At 36.5% G+C, this 20176-nt stretch overlaps 1 long non-coding RNA gene across 4 annotated transcripts in view; it reads left to right on the forward strand.

Moving 5' to 3' along the window:
- The first annotated feature begins 53 nt into the window (after positions 1-53).
- Positions 54-20176, forward strand: part of LOC103789138 (uncharacterized) — a 278802-nt gene continuing 258679 nt past the window's right edge. For 2 of the 4 annotated variants that reach the window (XR_013529546.1, XR_013529545.1), the window contains exons 1-3: positions 54-197; positions 3392-3566; positions 17680-17789. This is a non-coding gene — a long non-coding RNA (uncharacterized LOC103789138). Of the gene's footprint in view, positions 198-316; positions 473-3391; positions 3567-17679; positions 17790-20176 lie in introns of those variants that run through there. The other 2 variants (XR_013529544.1, XR_013529543.1) reach the window with 1 other exon arrangement.

Raw genomic sequence — 20176 nt, forward strand, 5'->3', positions numbered from 1 at the left:
GGCCCTCTCTCTCCCGGCCTCAGGGTCCGGCTCCCTTCCAGGCTGCCTTCGGCAGTGCCTGACAAACTGCCTAAGGAAAACTCCCTTGGCTTGCCTCTGCTCGCTCTCCCTCTCTCGCTGTTTCTCACTGTTGTTGCTTAATCGCTTCAGGAGCTAAAGGGGGAAATGGCGATGGGGATGAGGGTGGAGATAAACAGGTATTTGGGAAGGGACTACGAGTCGGTGGCGGAAATGGGAGAGCAAAGTGCCTTTGGGGTCCTGTACCTGTGGGGCGGGAGCAGTGTGCTCTGTGGCTCTTGTTTGCCCGGAAATCCGTGTGTTTGGCTGGGCTTGTGCACTGCGCCGCAGGCGTCCTTCAGATTGACTCAAGGAAATGATAAGGTTTAGGATTTTGACGATGAAGAAACATTTAAATGGGGTGGGGTATAATGAACGAGAAAGGAACAGGCATGACCAGGTCTCTCGCGGGCCGGTGCGTCTCCCAGATTTCTTTTGCTTGTGGCTTGTTTCCTTTGTGAATGATTCTAATATGTAACCCTTTTCCTAAGGGATTTTATTTTATTTATTATTATTATTTTTGTTTCTGTGTGAGACGGAGTTTCGCTCCTCTTGCCCAAGCTGGAGTGCAATGGCGCTATCTCGGCTCACCACAGCTTCCGCGTCCCGGGTTCAGGTGATTCACCTGCCTCCCAGTGGCTGGGATTACAGGCGCGCGCCACCACGCCCGGCTGTTTTGTATTTTAAGAGGAAACGGGGTTTCACCGGTTTAGCCAGGCTGGTCTCGCACTCCTGACCCCAGTTGATTCGCCCGCCTCGGCCTCCCAAAGTGTTGGGATTACTGGCGTTAGCCACCGCGCCTGGCCGGGATTTCATAAGTGTCTCCCCTTTAAATCTGTTTTTCAGAGAAGACATTGTAAAATGTCGGCGCTGGGGAATGGAAAAGCATTTCTTAGTGTCCTGTAGGGAGTCCTAATACAGTACGGGTTCTGCCTTGAACACTAACCTCTCTGAGATCCCATTTCCTCATTTGAAGTAGGGTTGCAAAGATTAAAAGATGCAAGCGTTGTCAAAATGCACAAACATCAGGACGCTTTAAAAGAGACCTAGTTATTCTATTTTTCATGGTTTTCTTTCACTATTTTTGCAATAAGAACAACAAAACACCACATCTTGGCTTACATTTTAAAATACTTTTGGCTTTAGTGTGTTGATATTTTTAAACAAAAAGAAAGGAATAAAGTGCAAAATGAAACACCACGTCAAGAAAAAAGTTGAATGAGTACTTAAGATTTAGTAAGTGATCAAAAAGTGAAGGATGTTCGGAATTTCCTGTGTAAATCTGAACTTTTAAAGAGGTGTCTGAAATTTGGGGACGAAAATGAAGCTACAGATGCTTCATTTTAAATGCGTACTAATTTTTCATAACATTAAACAATTAAAATGCCATCCAAAAGGACTGGAGAAGACAGTTCCCTCCAGTTTCTGACATAGACTAAATACATTCAAGTTACAGATTATCTCGGTCCAAAGTAGTAGATGGGGATAAGTGGTAATCTGGTAGTTAATTTAGTTTCCCATTTTCAGGCAACTGCCACCTAATTCATCTAATAACAAACCACCTTGTATGCCCCATGTTGAATTTTATGCATAAATGTTCTTTAGTTCACTCTAGGGGAATTTCAAAAATTATCCGTAATCTTAATAGAGATGTAAATTAGGATATTTTAAAAGGTCTTGCATTGGCCCTTAATGAGAACCAAAGCAAGGGTGACATATAGTAAAATATAATAAAATCCATATGTATAAAGTTAAAATTTCCAGTTTGCTAGGTTCTGAATCTCCTGTTGTTTCTGTTAGCTCTCCCTTGTGGTAGTTGGTTTCTTCAAATGATGTGTAATATTTAAGTGGAATTTATCTTCAAAGTTCTTTGTTCTGCAGAAGTCTTCTCTTCCCTGGGTTGAGAAAGTATCTCTACAGATGGGTTTTTTTGGTCCTAAAATTTCGGTTGTTTTAAACCAGATTTATGCTAATTTTTTTCAGCTGCTACTGTAAATTTGGATCTTGGGCCCCACCCCCATATATGACACAGGACTCAGGTGTCAGTTTTTTAAGGGCCTTTATATATATACAAATTATGCACAACTTTATTTCAACAATATCTTCAAATATGTGTATGAATCCCAGTCCCTAGGATCTATATTTAGTTAGAATCCCTGTTTCTACATGTCTTTAGCTTTCTTTTAAGTTCTATGATGTATTTTTTTATTATGTAAATAAAAACATAATAATAGTAATATTACTCACTGATAACAAGTGTCCTTACTGCTTTTCCAAAGCAGCAGTCTTAATTTTTTTTGTTTTAAAGACAGGGTCTCACTCTGTCACCTAGGCTGGAGTGCAGTGGTATGGTCTTGGCTGACTACAATCTCTGTCTTCAGGGCTCAAGCGATCCTCTCACTTCTTAGCCTCCAGAGTAGCTGGGGCTATAGGTGCCCACTACCGTGCCTGGCTAATTTTTATATATATTTTTGTAGAGATGAGGTTTTGCCATGTTGCCCAGGCTGGTCTTGAACTCCTGAGCTCAAGCAGTTTGCCCAACTGGGCCTCCACGTGCTGAGATTACAGGCATGAGCCACTGTGCCTGGAGTTTTTTAATCTTCTGTGATCACATGGTCTATGTTTTCTAGACTCTCAGCTTTATTTCACAATCTTGTATTCAAAATTATGTGTAGGAATCCCAATCCCCAGGACGTATTTCTAGGTAGAGACCCCCCTTTCTACATCTTCTTTGCTTTCTTTTTTTAAGATCTATGATATATATTTTTTGTTTACATAAATAAGAACATGTTATACAGTATTTGGCATTTTTATGTGTTTGTGGAAGGGGACCATCTATGACAATTTAGATGATAATATCTCCCATTGATTCTCCATCAGAGCGACTAGAGTAACAATGAAAACTAATCATGTCTGTAGCCTGGTCAAAATTGTAAAATGCCTTCCCAGCACACTTTGAATAAAATCCCAGTTCATGCATGATCCTACATGATCTCACCCCTGTCTACCTCTCTTACGTGATCATTAGGCTGTCTTTCCCTTTACTCTGCACTCCCTATAATCCAGCCAAATTGGCATTCGTTGGGGTTTTAGAATACACTAGACTCTTTCTACTACCCTCTGCCCCACTACCTAACCAGGGCGTTCCCAAATGCTGTCCTTTAATTATTATCTTTCCCGTGTCTGGCTGGCTTTTCCTGCTTCTTTACATTTTGGCCAAAAATATTCACATAGACATTCTTTGACCACCCTGTCTAAGTAGCACCTGCCCATTTCTGTGTTCTTTATAACTTTTACAGCACTAATTAAAATTTCTCATCTCTTCCGTCTACAGACTGAGCTCCCTGCTTTACCAGCATTTATCTTGGAATGTAAAGTGACCTATCTACTTTCCATATATATACTGCCAGTTGCCTCTCTTCCTTTCCTGTACCCCTCCTTTTCCTGACTCTTCATTTCGACCTGAGACTTGGGGATATAGGACTGCCTTTCTGACTTACCCAGGATCTGTAAGTAAAAATCTTTGAACTTATTTCTTATTGTGGTGGAGTATTGAATTTGTGCCTTCCATCCGAAGAACAAGGGGCTACCGCAGACCAAGTTTTGCCCCAGAGAAACACAGATTGGACTCCCAGTTCCAGATCAGTGGTCAGAAAGGCATAGAGTGGATGTGGGTCAGACAAGAGCCACAGTGGTGTCTGCCAGTATAAACAAGATTCCCCTGTGAGGGACCTCCTGGTTGTGGGTCAGACAACTAGGCTGCCCATCAGGTAAAAGAAGTATCCCATGAAAGGCACTCTGTAAACACCCATATCTAGTTTGCCTTCATTTCTTGTAAGGTCAGGTTGCAAGCTACTATGGTACTACAACCCCAGTTTAGTTTAGCTCTGGGCTCTCAAAACAATAAGTCTTGCACATCTGTCAGATTTAAGTAATTAATAACATGATGCTATTATAAATAGTGTTATATTTAATTTCAATTTTTAATTAGTTTGTTGTTTATACCTGCTACAGTCTTAATTTTGGTATACTCCTTAAAATTCATATTCTGGAACTTAATCCTCCTGTGACAGTATTAATAGGTAGAGCCTTTAGAAGGTAATTAGATCATGACGGCCCTGCCCTTATGATGGGCATGGGATTAATACTTATAAAAGACTCCCTTATGAAAGAAGCTTGAGGAAGTCTGCTTGCCCCTTTCATGTGAAAATGCAGCATCAAGATTCCATCTCTGAAGCAGAGAGCAAGCTGTTACCAGACACCAAATCTGCCAACACCTTGGTCTTGAACTCCCCAGCCACTAGAACTGAACAATAAATTTTTGTTGTTTGTAAATTATCTAGTCTAAGATATTTAGTTATAGTAGCCAAATGAACTGAGACAATACAGAAATAAAATGGAATCATATTGTTAACCTTGCATCCTAACCACGATAAACACATTTATTAGTTGTAATAGCATTTTTTGGTAGATTGCATTGGATTTTCTACATGGACAATCATGTCTTCAAATAAACAGTTTTACATCTTTTTTTCTAACCTAGTTACTTTTTATTTCCTTTTTTGCCTTATTGCACTGGCTAGACTGACCAGTACAATGTTGAATAGAAGAAGCGAGATCATATACACTGACTTGATTCTGATCACAAGGGAAAAACATGAAGTCTTTCACCATTAAGTGTGACGTTAACTTCAGATTTTTTATTAATGCCCTTTATCAGCTTATGAAATTCCTTTCTGTGTTTTCTGAGAACTTTTCTCAGAATGGATAATAGATTCTGATGCATGCTTTCTTTGAGTCCATTGAGATGATCATATGATTTATCTCTTTCAGTGTTAATATAGTCGGTTGCATTGAATGATTGGCCACTGTTACACCAATCTTGTATTTCTGGGATAAACTCCACTTAGACATGATATATTATCTTTTTTATATGTTGTTGGGTTTAATTGTTAATATTTTATTTAGAAATTTTACATATGTTCATGAGAAATATCTGTTTGTAGTTCCGTTTTTTGTAATGTCTTTGTCTGGTTTGGGATCAGGGTAATCTGATGCTATGAGTTGAGAAATAGTCTCTCAAATTTTTTGGCAGACTGTACCATTGATTTGGAATTTACCAGAGAAGTCATTTGGAGTTTCCTTTGTGGGAAAGTTTTTAACTCAAATTTAATAACTTTAAGAGTACAGGGCTATTCACATAATCTTCTTGAGTGACTTTGGTGTTTTTTCTCTTATTTGTCCATTTTATCCAAGCTTTTCAGTGTATTGGGATAAAGTTGTTCATAATACTCTTATTGCGCAGTAAAGAGTTAGTGGGCTTGGGATGCTCAAACCCTGTACTTGCCAAGGAAAAGACTAGCTCTTGACTGGCTCCTAGGAGAAAAGATCCAAACTTTTAGAATATCCCACCCGATAAGATCATTTAATACCTGGGGCTTTTGGCCTTACCAGATAGTTCATGCTAACAACGTGATTTATAGTAAATGGCTGTTTCTGTGTGTTTTCCTGAGCCATGATGTATCAGTTTGATATCTGGAGGGGCTGGAGATTGGGTAGCTAAAGTCAGTTATATGAGTGATCTCTACCTATGTGATTGATTCCCCAATAAGAACCCCACATATCAAAATGAGCTTCCTGGTTGGCAATTAATACTTAGAATGTATTGTCACACATAATTGCTGGGAGAATTAAGTGTTGTCCATACAAATATGCTAGAAGAGGACAACTGTAAGCCCACACCTGATTTCTCCTGGACTCTTCCTTCTGTGTCTTTTGCCTTTGATGATTTTCATCTGAATCCTTTAATTGTAATAAACTGTAACTGTGAGTATGACTGCTTTTCTCAGTTCTGTGAATCTTTCTGGCAAATCATCAAACCTGAGGGTGGCGTCGAGACCTCTCATATACTTATTATTCTTTTAGTATCTCTGGACTTTTAGTGATTTAGCTTCTCTAATTACTGATACTGGTTAATTGTGTGTTCTCTCTTTAAAAATTTTTTTTGTCACTGTCCTTAGAGGTTTATCAGTGACAAGCTTTTGGTTTTGTTGAACTTTTCCATTGTTTATAGGTTTTATATTTTGTTGATTTCTGCTCTAATATTTACTGTTGTATTTCTTCTGCTTTCTTAGGATTTCATTTGCTCTTCTTTCCCTAGTTTCTTAAGGTGGAAACTGAGGTCATTAATTTAAAACTTTTCTTTTTTCTAAGTAAGTGCTTAATGCAATACAATTTTTACTAAGTATCACTGTCACAGCATCCCATGAATTTGGCATGCTGTGTTTTAATTTTCATTAAATTTAAATTTTCTTTTTATTTCCTCTTGATTTTTTGAGTCCTGGATTATGTAAGATTTTATTATTTAGTCTCCAAATATTTTGGAGATTTTTCTAGAGACCTTCCTATTATTGATTCCTATATTTAGACCCCTGTCATAAAAATTTAATTTGATAATTTGAGTCATTTTAAATTTATTAAGACTTCTTAAATGGCTCATAATATAGTTACCCTTAAAAAATGTTCTGCATTCAAATGAAGTGAAAATGTATTCTGCTGTTGTTAACTGGATCATTCTATTAGTGACAAGTTGGTCAATTTTGGTTGATTAGGTTTTTTAAGTCTTCTATATCCTTACTCATTTTTTGACTCCTTGTACTATTATTTATTGAAAGATGAGAAATACCCTATAATAACTGTAGTTTTGTGCATTACTTCTTACAGTTATCTCAGTTTTGTTTTATATATCTTGAAACTTAGTTATAATAACAGGTGAATGAATGTATATCTTCTTGATTCTTTGACTCATTTATCATAATGAAATGATTTTTTTCTTCCCCCCCAATTTTGATCTGAAATCTACTTTGTCTGATATTAATATAGCCACTGTAACTTTCTTTTGCTAAATTGGTGTTTCTTTTACCTCTTGGCTTTTTCTAATGGCTGTATCTATTTCCTTTGTAAACTTATTAGCTGTACTCTGTTATTTTAGTGATGGCTCTGGGATTTTGGTATGTATTTTTAACTTATCATAATCTATATTCAGGTAATGTTATACCACATGTACCATAAGAACCTTATATATGTATACCTCCACTTTTTCTCTCCTAGCCTTTATGCTATTGTTTCATACCTTTTACTTATACATATGTCTTAAAATCCACACTGCAATGTTATTATTTTTGCTAAAATAGTAAGTTAACTTTTAAGCAGATTTAAATAAAAAAATATATTTACACATGAAGATAAAATTTTCTGCAGTCTTCATTTCTTTGTGTAGGTTCATATTTCCATCAGGCATCATTTTTCTTCTACCTGGCAGGCTTTTTTTTGTTGTTGTCTGTTTAGCATTTTTTACAGTGTAGGTCTGCTGTTGATTAATTCTTTCAGCTTTTGTCTATATGAGAAGTCTTTATTTTGCCCTGGTTTTTGAAAGACATTCCATTAGATATAAAAATTCTGGTTTGACTTTTTTTCATTACTTCATACTCTTCCACTCTTCTAGTTTGCATTGTTTCTCATGAGAAATTTGTATCATCCTCATCTTTGCTCCTTCACAGATAATGAATGTTTTTCTTTGTCTTTTAAGCTTTTTCTTTATCACTGTTTTTCATCAATTTGAATATGATGTACCATGGTGTAGTGTGCAGCTTGCTTGATTTCTTCCTTTTTCTTTTTCTTTCCTTCTTTTTCTCTCTCTTTCTCATTCTTTCTCTTTCTTTTCTTTTCTTCCCTCCCCTCCCCTCCTTTCCCCTTCTCTTCCTTCCCTTCCTTGCCTTCTGTACTTGGGGTTCTTTGAGATACTTGAATGTCCAGGTTTATAGTTTTCATCAAATTTGAAGATTTTCTGACTATTATTTCTTTAAATGCATTATTTTCCATTTTTCCTTCTTTTTTCCTCTTCTTTTCGGTCTTCTATTACATGTTAGCCACTTAAGGATTTTCTGTAGCTCACTGATGTTCATTTCATTTTTAACATCTTTTTCTCTCTCTTTGCTTCATTTTGTATAGTTTCTGTTGCTAAATCTTTAACTTCACTAATGTTTTAAATATTTCCTTCTCTAATGTCTAATCTTTTATTAATAGCATCTAGTATATTTTTTATTACAGACATTGTAGTTTTCATCTCAAGATGTTCAAGTTAGATGTTTTTTATATCTTTGATTATTTAAGGTATTTTATAACTTTTTAACATATGGAATACAAGAATGACAAATATTACTATGCATGTGTATTGATTCTAATAACTGTGTTAGTTCTAGGTATGTTTCAATTGATTGATCTTTTTACTCATTATTTATATTTTCCTACTTTGCATGATTGGTAATCTTTTGTTTGATTCAAGACATTGTCAGTTTTACCTTTTTGGGTGCTATTTTTGTTTTTCCTATAAATATTTTTGAGATTTGTTCTGAGATACAGTTAAGTTACTTGAAAATAGTCTTGGCTAGGCTCAGTGACTCATGCCTGTAATCCCAGCACTTTGGGAGGCCAAGATGGGTGGATCGTGAGGTCAAGAGATTGAGACCATCCTGGCCAACATGGTGAAAACCTGTCTCTACTAAAAATACAAAAAGTAGCTGGGTGTGGTGGCACATGCCTGTGGTCATAGCTACTCAGGAGGCTGAGGTGGAAGAATTGCTTGAACCCAAGAGTCGGTGGTTGCAGTGAGCCAAGATTGTGCTACTGCATTCCAGCCTGGCAACAGAGCAAGACTGTATCTCAAAAACAAAAAAATAGTCTTATTTTTGCCTGTGAGATTGGTTTCCTGTATACAGCACACCGATGGGTCTTGACTTTTTATCCAGTTAGCCAGTCTGTTTTTCGATTGGGGCATTTAGCCCATTTACATTTAAGGTTAATATTGTTATCTGCGAATTTGATCCTGCCATTTTTATGCTAGCTGGTTGTTTTGCCTGTTAGTTGATACAGTTTCTTCACAGTGTCTATGGTCTTTACAGTTGGTATGGTTTTGCAGTGGCTGGTACTGGTTGTTCCTTTTCATGTTTAGTGCTTCCTTCAGGAAATCCAGGAGTTGGTTTTTAGAAAAGATCAACAAAATAGATAGACTGCTAGCCAGACTAATAAAAAAGAAAAGAGAGAAGATTAAAGTAGATGCAATGAAAAATGATAAAGGGGAGATCACCACGGATCCCACAGAAATACAAACTACTGTCAGAGACTACTATAAACACCTCTATGCAAATAAACCAGTAAATCTAGAAGAAATGGACATATTCCTGGACACTTAACACCCTCCGAAGACTAAACCAGGATGAAGTTGAATTCCTGAATAGACCAATAACAAGGTCTGAAGTTGAGGCAGCAATTAATAGCATACCAACCAGAAAAAGTCCAGGACCAGACGGGTTCACAGCTGAATTCTACCAGAGGTACAAAGAGGAGCTGGTACCATTCCTTCTGAAACTATTCCAAACAATACAAAAAGAGGGAATCCTCCCTAACTCATATTATGAGACCAATATCATCCTGTTACCAAATCCTGCAGAGACACAACTAAAAAAGAAAATTTCAGGCCAATATCCATTATGAACATTGATGCAAAAATATTCAATAAAATACTGGCAAACCAAATCCAACAGCACATCAATAAACTTATCCATCATGATCAAGTCAGCTTCATCCCAGGGGTGCCAGGCTGGTTCACCATTCAAAAATCTATAAAAGTAATCTATCACATAAACAGAACCAAAGACAAAAACTACATGATATCTCAATAGATGCAGAGAAGGCCTTCAACAAAATTCAGCAGCCCTTTATGCTAATAACTCTCAATAAACTAGGTATCGATGGATCGTATCTCAAAATAATAAGAGCTATTTATGACAAACCCACAGTCAATATCATACTGAATGGGCAAAATCTGGAAGCATTCCCTTTGAAAACTGGCACAAGACAAGGATGCCCTCTCTCACCACTGCTATTCAGCATTGTATTTGAAGTGCTTGCTAGGGTTATCAGGAAAGAGAAAGAAAGAAAGCATATTCGAATAGGAAGAGAGAAGGTCAAATTGTCCCTGTTAGCAGATAACGTGATTGATTGTAAATTTAGAAAACCCCATCATCTCAGCTCAAAATCTCCTCAAGCTGATAATCAACTTCAGCAGTCTCAGGATACAAAATCAATGTGCAAAAATCACAAGCATTCCTACATACCAGTAATAGACAAAGAGCCAAATCATAGTGAACTCCCATTCACAGTTGCTACAAAGAATAAAATACTTAGGAATACAACTAACAAGGGATGTGAAGGACCTCTTCAAGGAGAACTACAAACCACTGCTGAACAAAATAAGAGAGGACACAACAGATGGAAAAACATTCCATGCTCATGGTTAGGAAGAATCACTATCATGACAATGGCCATACTGCCCAAAGTAATTTCTATAAATAGATTCAGTGCTGTCCTTATCAAGCTACCAATGACTTTCTTCACAGAATTGGAAAAAAACACCTTAAACTTCAGATGGAACCAAAAAAGAGCCCACATAGCCAAGACAATACTAAGCAAAAAACAAAGCTGGAGGCGTCGTGCTACCTGACTTCAAACTGTGTTACAAGTCTACTGTACTCAAAATAGCAGGTACTGGTACCAACACAGATATAGACCAGTGGAACAGAACAGAGGCATTAGACAGAATGCCGCACAACTACAACTATCTGATCTTTGACAAACCAGACCCAAATAAGCAACTGGGAAAGGATTGCCTGTTTAATAAACGTTGTTGGGAAAACTGAATAGCCATATCCTACCAAGTTTCAGCCAAAGCTGAAACTGGATCCCTTCCTTACACCTTATACAAATATTAACTCTAGATGGATTAAAGATTTAAACAAGAGGCCTAATACCATAAAAACTCTAGAAGAAAACCTGGGCAATACCATTCAGGACATAGGCATGGGCAAGGACTTCATGACCAGTACACCAAAAGCAATGGCAACAAAAGCCAAAATAGACAAATGGGATCTAATTAAACTTAAGAGCTTCTGCACAGCAAAAGAAGCTATCAGTAGAGTGAACTGGCAACCAACGGAATGGGAAAAAATTTTTGCAATCTACCCATCTGACAAAGGGCTAATATCCAGAATCTACAGATAACTTAAACAATTTTATAAGAAAAAAACAAACCCATCAAAAAAGTGGGCAAAGTATATGAACATACACTTTTCAAAAGAAGACATATATGAGGCCAACAAACATGAAAAAAAGCTTATCATCACTGGTCATTAGAGAAATGCAAATCAAAACAACATTGAGATACCACCTCATGCCAGTTAGAATGGTGATCATTAAAAAATCTGGAGACAACAGATGCTGGAGAGGATGCAGAGAAATAGGAATGCTTTTACACTGTTGGTGGAAGTGTGAATTAATTTAACCATTGTGGAAGACAATGTGGTGATTCCTTAATGATCTAGAAATAGGAATATCATTTGATCCAGCAATCCCATTACTGAGTATATACCCAAAGGATTATAAATGATTCTGTTATAAAGACACATGCACAGATATGTTTCTTGCAGGACTGTTCACAGTAGCAAAGACTGAGAACCAACCCAAATGTCCATGAATGATAGACTGGATAAAGCAAATGTGGCACATATACACCATGGAGTATTATGCAGCCATAAAAAAGGATGAGTTCATGTCCTTTGCAGGGACATGGATGAATCTGGAAACCATTATTCTCAGCAAACTATCACAAGAACAGAAAACCAAATACTGCATGTTCCCTCATAAGTGGGTGTTGAACAATGAGAACACATGGGCATAGGAAGGGGAACATCACACACCAGAGCCTGGGGGATGAGGGGCTAGGGGAGGAATAGCAGGGGTGAGGGGATTGGGGAGGGATAGCATTAGGAGAAATTTCCGAGGTAGATGACGGGATGATGGATGCAGCAAACCACCATCATGACATGTGTATACCTATGTAACAAACCTGTGCAATCTACACATGTACCCCAGAACTTAAAGTGTAATAAATAAATTTTAACTAAAGGAAAAAAATAGTCTTATCTTTTTGAGTTTTTATTTTAGAATTTGTGACAATGAGAGCAATGGTTAGTCAAGCACTAATTATTCAGTGATTAGTCAAGGACTAATTATTTCCTGCTACTAAGGCAAGAACCTTCTGAATACTCGACCAAATGCTCTGGGAATAGGGAAGATTTCCAGTCTGATTGGTGGAAACAGGCACTATGCTTGATCTGGTGTTTTTGCATAGTTTTTTTCCCTGGTGTTTTATCTGATTTTGTGCTGCTATATCAGAATTCTGTAGACTGGGTAATTTATAAATAATAGAAGTTTATTTCACAGTTCTGGATGCTGGGAAGTATAAGGTCAAGGTGCCAACAGGTTTGGTGTTGGTAATGGCCTGGTATTCACTTCCAAGGTAGCCCTTGAAGGTGACCTCCTTCGAAGGGAAGGAACACTGTTCCTCCTGTAACAGAAGAGTGGAAGGGCCAAGCAAGGGAGAACCCACTCCTGGATGGCTTTTATAAAGGCATTAAACCCACCCATGCAGAGGGAGCTTTTGTGACCTAATCACCTCTTAAAGGCTCTACCTTCCAATACTATTACATTGGGAATTAAATTTTAACATGCATTTTGGAGGGCATTCAAACCATAGAATCTGGCTCATGTGGTTTTCTCACTTGCCTGTGCTGATCACCTTGAGGAAGACCTTCTGCTGGTCTCCATGATTATTCTTCTATGCAGCTCACTCCTTTCTGATACCTCATCATACAAATTCTGGTTTCTTTGTTCTTGCAGTCTGAGCTTCACCTCCTCAAGTAGGAGTTCTCTAGGATTTATCGGATCCCTTCCTCGCCACATGCTGTGGCCTGAGGACTCTCAAGGTAGTCAACTGGAGCAATCATAGGTCTTGCCTCATTTTCTTTCTCATCTCTTAGAGATCACTGTCCTTGGTTGCCTGATATCCAGTAGTGTCTTGAAAACTATTGTCATTCTATTTGTTTAGTTTTGGTTGTTTTAGAAGGCAGCATACATTCAGTCCCTGTTACTTAGTCAGTTTTTGTCAAAAGGGCAAGTACCAGCATAGGTTTCAACTATTACTCCATTTCATAGGTGAGGAAACTGCGGCACCAAGAGATTCAGTTTGTTTTCCAAGCTTTCACAGCTTGGTAGTAGTAGAGCTAGAATTCAAATACTAGCTATTGAATACTTAAGCAGTATAACTTCAGAATCTATAATTTTTATTACTACTATCTACTTTCTTATTACTTTGAAGTTTGCTGAGAACTGTGACAAACATTCCATTAAATTTTTTGTAGCTCACAAAAATGAACAGAATGTGAATGTCCAATGGTCCTTAACTCCACATCCCCATAATATTTACATTTTCAAAAGAATATGCTTATTTATTCAGTATGCTTATTTATCTGTCATGTACTATTAAATGTATGATAGAAATATCATGTATTCTAACAATAAAAAATGAGAAATATTTATGAAGTTTAGCAGAAGCTGTTGTTAGTTATTAACTCTTTCAGTTTTACTCTACCTTGAAATTTTCTGGCTTGGTTTTTCTAAGTTGTTCTAAATTTTTGCCAACTTCTCTTAATCCATTGCTCAGACTGTTACCAAATGGCCTAAAAGTTTCCCTTATTTAAACCTTTGTATCCATTCATCAAAAACTGGGAAATATGGTGGTTATTTATAAGTAAATCACTTAAAAATGAAGAGCTATAAGTAACTTAATACCTTGCATTTTTCCTTCTGGAAGCATTCAGAGGTCTTTCCATTAGCTTTTAGATTCCAATTTGTTCTTGTTAGAACTTTTGTTTGTCCCTGAGTGCCTAACTATTAGGTAGCCAGGAGAGATATGTGGGAAAGTACTTTTGTTTACTGCTGCATTACAGGTAACTAGAAACAGTGCCTGAGATGGTGGCTTAATATTGTTGAATAAATGAGTGAATGGATGGATAAATGAATCAAGCTGGTGGCCAGCTGGAGGAGCCTAAGGAAGACTAGACTAGACTGGGCAAACATATGCTGTAGATAGCATATTCAGTATGACGTGAATACCCAGCACCCAGGCAATTGAGTCTTGACTATATTGCACCTGGCTTTGGGATATGGGTATGTTCTACTTACATTTGAGTTTTGATTTCAGAATTTGTCATACTTAAAATAAGGAAATCATACCGACATTAAGAAGATACTAGAAAATTGAGTTTATCCTTTCTTTTACTTATACTGTCTTCACTGGAAATTTTAAATAGGTGTTACAATGAAGAGGCAATTCTTTTTAAGTGCACTAGTATTTCAAGCATTTTTTTAAAATGAAAACACATAAAAAGCATTAACTAGAACTGCCAGGCAAAATAGCTCTCCTGTTTAATAGTTTCCATCAGTCCTCAGTTTAATCACCACATTATTCTGCCAGCTTTCTCCAGAAATAATTGACTGAATGAAGTCATTTCATTTGATATTTACAAACACTAGACTTGTAAAGGGGGTATCTGTCAATTCCCTTTTGGCTTGGAAATGACTAAGGCCAACCTGGCAGTACACAACTGCTATTTTAGGCTCAGAATATTTCATAGTCACTGACTTGGGGAAGGAAAGAGAGGCAGGTAAAACTTATGGCCTTTGTGCTCAGTTTTGTAATTTTGTAATTTTTGATGTGAAAAATGAGGAAGTAAAACGCTGATTTGCTCTAAGACACAAAGAGGTTGGAAGTGATGTTTTTGTGTGTGGTTGTTAGGATATCTTGTTAAATTATGAATAGTCTAGAAGGAATCTGCAAAGCTTTGGGTATTTATAGTGAAAGCTTAAACTGGTTTATCAATCATGATAAAAGTGAATTATAAAGGTCAGTCTGTTAATGTTATTGACTTAATGTTCAGGAATAAAGTGTTTGTCATTTGTATTAAATAATGAGATATGATTTTGAAGCCTTAATGTCAACTGGATAGCAGATAAGATGAAGATTAGGCTGGAAATTATTTTATCCTAGGCAGCCAACAGGATATTTCAAAAGACAAGGTCAATATACATGAAATTTTTAAAGAATTGAAGTAGAACACCAGATTGTGCCACTATAGATTCAGGTTTAAAAATGTCAGTCCCTACTACATAGAAAAAAATGATTCAGAAGCTTCTGGTGGTCTTCAGAAAGAATTCCAACTATAGAAATATTTACAATGTGATGTTTTCATAGTGGGTATTTATAGTCTTAATATATTGAAGGGTAGGGAGATTGGAAGAAAGATTATTTTGGGCAAAGTGCTTATTTAAAAAAACAGCAGAATAGTAGAAATGATAAACACCTTAAGAAGCATATAAGAAGTGAGATGGATCAGGCACGGTGGCTCATGCCTATAATCCCAGCACTTTGGGAGGCCGAGGCAGGTGATCACCTGAGGTCAGGAGTTTGAGACCAGCCTGCAGCACAGCAAAACCCTGTGTCTACTAAAAATACAAAAATTAGCCAGGCATGGTAGTGAATGCCTGTAGTAGTACCAGCTACTTGGGAAGCTGAGGCAGGAGAATTGCTTGAACCTGGGAGGTGGAGGTTGCAGTGAGCCAAGATGATGCCACTGCTCTCCAGCCTAGGCAACTGAGCAAGATTCCTTCTCAAAAAAAAAAAAAAAAGAAGTGAGATGGTTGAAGTTAACATAATTATGAAGAGTATAGAAAGAATGAACTCAGAATTATTTATTTGAATCTACATTTCAGCTACACAAATGAAATCTCTTAAAGATGAGCCCAGAGTAATCCAAAGTGTATTTTCATCCATAGTATCATCAATAATTTCAGTTCAGTCATCTCAATGACAACTTATACATTTGATAAAAACTTATTTTTATTTTATATGTTAGCAGCTGGTTGTGCAGAACATGAAGGCTATACAGTTTTGTGAGGCCTCCTTAAGTAAAAAGTAAATGCAGCACTGTAAATACGCACTTAGTTCTTGGGACTTGGAAGCCCAATGAGAAGCCCACAAGCTTGAGCTTTAGTAGCTTCAGGTCAGTCTGCTTCTGGTTAACAAATTTAATTTCATTTATATAGAGTGAAAAGATTCACTGTAAGTAAAGGGTAGCTAGAATATGAATGTGGTGGAAAGAGGAGTAGATTGGGATTTAAGACCTAGGTTCTAGCCTGGACTGACTCATTCATTTTCATTGCTCATTTACTGAATATCAGCATTGTAAAAGGTATTGTGGAAGTGGCTGTGAATACAAACGTCCTGTGCTTACAGAATAAAGTACTCCATGCTTAATCTAAATTTAGGAAATAGTATATACTCTACTCTTCTTAGTGAGACACAGTAGGCTTTGGCATATTAATGGGTCTGAGCGGTTTTACTGTTAACAAAAACAAACACATCATAAACATACAAGGTTTAACTTCATTTATTCCAGTTTTTAGGTTCTTTTCTTTTTAAATTTGTATAACACATACTGACATCACCTGGAAGACATTTTGGAAAATGCTGTTTTAAGAAATTTTCTCATTCCGCTTTCTTGATTATTATAGCTGTTCTTAGGTTTTCCTCTTTGGTCAAGTAGAAACTCTTGTCAGGTAAATGGAATCAATAGTCCCAGCAGTGTATTTGAGACAGACCCATATACTTTGGACTCAGCTCGCAGTTCTTATTAAATGACACCACCCATCAAGCAGATATTGGCTGTGTGGGGTGTGATAGGTGCTTAACTGGGATGTAGGGACTGGCTTTTCACAGCCAAGGCTTGTTCTTCCTGATTCCTGAGAAGACTTTCCTTTAAGCATTCAGCAGTCCTCTTAAATTAGCTTTCTGCGTTAGTGGTGTTCCCTTCTGTGCTTGTTTATAGAGGTTACTACACTTGAGTGTGAATACCACCCAAGCAGCCTATGAAGGAGTTGAGGCTCAAGCAAAAGTAAGATTCTACTCCTTCTTCAGAGTATTTCTGAATGTGGAGGCTTCCTGAAAGGAGGCCTCTTGCCAAGTATGGCTTGGAATTTAAACTTAATGCCCGTCACCACACCTTTTTTAGGGTAATTACCACTTAACCAAACATTTCTGAGTTTCTTATAAATTGGCCCCCTCAGTCATTTAACCATTTTAGTAGCTTTTCTCTGAACTCAGTCCAAGTTTTCCACAATTCTGGTAACAAGGGACTCTGTGGGGAATTCAGTGTCCAGGTGCAGGAACCTTACCAGGGCATTTGGTGGGGTGGGAGGGAACAAGAGAAGGATGACAATCATCTAATATCCCTTAGGCTCTCATAAATGTATGGCAGCTTTCCAAGTAACAGAGTTGAGCTCACAGTAAATGAGTAGGCAAGTAGACTAGAAATGGCTCCTTCCTTCATTTCGGTGAAAGAAAAGCCAGTGGCCACTAGCCTGCAAGCAAGTGGTGATGATGTGTGTGAATTTGAAGAAATCCTTCACTTTTAGGATTAACATTATAGCTGTATTTAACAGTAAGAAATCATTCTAAAGCAAAGGTTGAGAAGTTCTAAAACAGGGATATTCCATGGAAAGGCAATGGCCTCATCCAATGTTAGATACTATTGCCTTTTTTTAAGTATTGGCACTGTTTTTATGTAAATAAGATCATGAAAGTGATGTCTATTATTTTTGTTTTCTCAGTATTTGATGGGCCTGAAAAGAAGTCTGATGAAATAGATGTTACCTGAAGCTGAGTGACTTTCTCAGGGTCAAGCAAATAAGTAAATGGAGGAGTCAGGATTATATCCCAGGTATGTATAGTTTCAAGCCCTGTACTTCTTGCTTGACTGTAAACAAACAAAGCAAATAAAACAAAAATATTCCTGCTCTCACATCCTGTGTCTAACACTGGTTCAAAAAGTAAAATGTTAACAATTATTGGCAAGTTATTTGCCAAACAATTATTCTTTTTTAAAAATTTTGTTACTGTATTATTATTCCATATTTTAAAAAATTCTGGTTATTAGTTTACCTTTTTTTTGATAACTCTCTTTTATATCAAAAAATAAGATTTCAAAGGCATCAGCATCTGGTACTCATGTGCAAGTACCTTATGTCAGTTTGTTGGGGTTCTGGGTGATCCTAAGAAGGATACTGGTAAAAGATAATAGATTTAAGCTCAAAGTTGATAATAAATTCTTGAAAAATATAGGGTACTTTTATTTGTTAATATTTGGGACATTAAAACAAATATTTAAAGATCTGATTCCAAAACTAATTAAATATATGTATAACAGACCACCCTAAGAAATACGTTAATAAGTTACTTATGCATGGAGTTACATATCCTTGTGGCCACTAATGTTTGAACCATATTTAAAATGCATAAATATTGTTATAAAACAAAACTAGGCAAGGAGAACTGTACCAGAAGGAGTATAATAGTTAACAGCAAACATGCATATGGTTGTAGCATTTTAAAGATACTTTTTGTAATGATGAGAATTTAATATTTCAACTGAAATGCAATTATTTCTCACAATTGGAAAATTACTTGATACTAAGATTCTCAATTTACCATTACTGGCAAGGGATCACATGGCTATTACTATTGGAATTGGGCTTTTGTTCCAAGCTCCTTGCTCTATCATAGATTTCTCCCTGATCATCATGGGGTGATTGTTTCCTTAACAGTAATCTTACAATCAAGTGAGGCTTTTCAGGGAGCAGAATACTAATATTGACTCAGAATTCTTCTTTTCTTCTCTGGTCCAACAACTCTTTGTACCAGTCCTATTCCACTGTAGAGGTTGAATTCTGTAGATCCATATCTACTTTGAACACAGCTGGACTCTCAGGTAGTTTGGTCTTTGGGGGCTGATATACCTAAAATAACTTTGAATAGTTAAATCTGACCACGTGTGATATGGCAGTTGCCTTTTAATTTTAATGGAATATTTTAGAGCATTTTTATGGAAAAGCTCTTAAAGTTCTTTTTTTCACTACCTTAATGAAAGGGGAAAATGTGTTGCTGTAGCTGTTATTTTTTATAATAAATTTAAAGGAGTTCCTACAAATCTTAACAAGTAAAATCAAATATTTAATGCTTTTGGCAGAATGCCTTTATAGAATTTCCAGAACAAAATAAAATGTTCTATAGTTAAACTTGAATAAATCAGACTGAATTTCTAAGGATACTTACATCATGTATCAATATTTTCAAGTTAATTTGATATAAGGAATCATCAAACAGCATTGTGACAGTAGTTACTGTTGCAACTGAAAAGATTTATGCTCACATTTTAAACTAGAACAAACAGCTAGATTCACAAATATGAATATTCCAGGTAGAAACCCAATTGTTTTGTTGTTTTTTAAAACACTACCTTTCTTTGATAAATGCAAATCAGGATAGCCTCTAATGCTTGCTCTTGATGCATGCAACAATGATAAAAGTTATTGTGTGTATTCTAACCCTGAGACTTTGTGAAGGCTGGTTCTTTTAGACTAGGGGAAATGATATACTGGTAATGTTTAATAAAGGGCTCTCCAGAAAGAAAACAAAAAAACCTGATTGTTGATTTCCATAGTGTAAATATGAATAATGGAGTTAAGAAAAGATATATAGAATCACCCCTTACCAGCTGATGCCAATGGTATCAACCAGCTCCAGGAGACTATGGAAGAGGCATGACTTTATATTTGTTAAACATGCAACATGGAAGCAATCAGTTATAAAGGCCCAAGTTTAACAGGAAAAAACTGGTTTAACTAGGTAGGATGGATTAATACCATTACTTTGGGCATAGACCTTCTGGTAAAGTTTTGATAGGATTTAGTCACCTTATCTAATGGTGACTAAATTTTGAACAAATGCCTGGTCATAAACTTAAGTAGCTGTAGAATTAGTGGCTTGAAAAAATGAACATAAATAGAAAAAATTTAAGTGGTGACTTTTTATTTATATTGCTTGTTATTCATAAAGAATTTTTACCATTGCTTTGCTCTGAATGAGCTTAGATTTGGATCCTTGAAAATCATCATTTTTGTGATAGTTCTAGGAAAGATGTTTTCTAGGAAAAGTATTTTATTACTATAATTGTAGCTAATATTTATTTTGACAGTTTCTGTTATATATTATCTCATCGAATCTGCACAACTTTCTTACTGTCTTTTCCATTTTTCAGATGAGAAAACT

The sequence above is a fragment of the Callithrix jacchus genome, chromosome 18 (assembly GCF_049354715.1).
Source record: "Callithrix jacchus isolate 240 chromosome 18, calJac240_pri, whole genome shotgun sequence".
NCBI classification, from domain to species: Eukaryota; Metazoa; Chordata; class Mammalia; order Primates; family Cebidae; genus Callithrix; species Callithrix jacchus.